The sequence below is a fragment of the Orycteropus afer genome, unplaced genomic scaffold, assembly GCF_000298275.1.
Source record: "Orycteropus afer afer isolate SDZICR_OR568_19922 unplaced genomic scaffold, OryAfe1.0 scaffold00083, whole genome shotgun sequence".
Taxonomy (NCBI): Eukaryota; Metazoa; Chordata; class Mammalia; order Tubulidentata; family Orycteropodidae; genus Orycteropus; species Orycteropus afer.
In genome coordinates, this window is record NW_006921670.1 from 2427370 (window position 1) to 2429011 (window position 1642).

The 1642-nt window shown below is 40.0% G+C and overlaps 1 protein-coding gene across 1 annotated transcript in view; it reads right to left on the reverse strand.

Moving 5' to 3' along the window:
* Positions 1–1642, reverse strand: part of DMC1 (DNA meiotic recombinase 1) — a 77504-nt gene that overhangs the window by 8062 nt on the left and 67800 nt on the right. The gene's annotated exons all lie outside the window — the stretch shown is intronic.

Sequence of the window (1642 nt, forward strand, 5' to 3'; positions counted from 1 at the left end):
GGTCTAGTGTCTGAGGATGCCCATTGGGGCAGATGTGACAGCATGAGTTACCACACTGGTGACACCAGCCCTAGTGATGCCACTGATAATAATTGATTTTAGCATTCCTTACTTGACAACACAATACCACATGTGGTATTTTGATTTCCCCTTTGATCAGTTATAAAATCTTATTGGTTCTTTCATTAACTAATGAGTTAAATAACATATTTCACATTTTATATTTGCATGTGAGTCATCATGATATCCTCTTTTAAATTTATCCTTCAATTTATTCTACAACTCTGTAGGAGGAGAGGTGAATTTGTAGAAGACTGGTAGTAATGCAGGTGATTCCTGTCTGAGGGCAATGCAGATTACCCCAGTCTGTAGCGGTGCAAACGGAATTCACTGGGTAGAGAAGAAACTGTTTTTCCTCTAGGAGAAAAAGGAACTTCAGATGTTACAATTTATTGCCCAGTAGGGTATTAACCAATTTTGCATCTATTAGCAAATTTATTTCAGCATTCTTTTGACTGACTATATAAATATGTTCCTCAAACTCTCCTTTGAATCAATGGTTTCCTCATTAATTAATGGATTGAAGTAAATCTTTGACACATGTTCATTTTATATTTATTTGCATATGAATCACGTTTTTAACTTTTGAGATTCATACTTTAGCATGTATTAGACAGTCCAGATTGTACAAAAATGACATATATCCTTACTCACAAGAAGTCTCATAGGTGAGCTATGACATATGACAGTTATGCAAATAACTATACTATAATTCAAAGCGAGCTAAGTTTCATAAAGTTGATATGAACTTTAAGGAAAGGAGTTATTGTGCTGGCTAGACTGATTAGAAGGAGCTCTGGTAGCACAGTGCCTAAGGCATCTGACTGCTAACCGGAAAGTTGGTGGTTCAAACTCACCAGCCACTCTATGGCTGCAAGACTGGGCAACCTACTTCGGTAAAGATTTACTGCCTTGGAAACCCAACAGGGGTGCGCTGTGAGTTGGAACCGACTCGATGGCAGTGGGTTGGGTTTAGGCTGATTAGGAAAGACTTCATAAACAAGAGCTGAAGACACTCTTGAGGAAGCCAAAACGGGGCTATCTCATCTCAGGTACGGGTAACAGCATGAAAAATGAACAAATCAATTAATAAAGAATGGGAAAGCTTGTTTTGTGACAGGGAAGACAGAAAGAATAAGAGGCTGGGTGTCGACATGCTGAGTTTGAGGTACCTGAGGGACATTCATGAAGACAAGTTCTGTAAGCAGTTGAAGAGTAATATCTAAAACAAAGGTAAGGGTGAGAGGAAATTTGAAAATCACTGAGCATAAGAGAATGAGCCTCCTGCGAATACTCTGTGCTGTTACTATATCCAGGTTATGGGGAGTGGGCAGCAAAGCATGTCTAAACCCAAAAACCAAATCCATTGCCATTGGGTTGATTCTAACTCAAAAGACCCTTATAGGACAGAGGAGAACTGCCTCACAGGGTCTTCAAGGCTGTGCATCTCTACAGAAGCAGACTGCCAAATCCTTCTCCCACAGAGTGACAGGTGGGGTCAAACCACCAACCTTTTGGTTGAGCGCTTTAATGACTGCACCACCAGGGCTCCTAAAATATATGTGTTGTTGTGTTGTTAGGT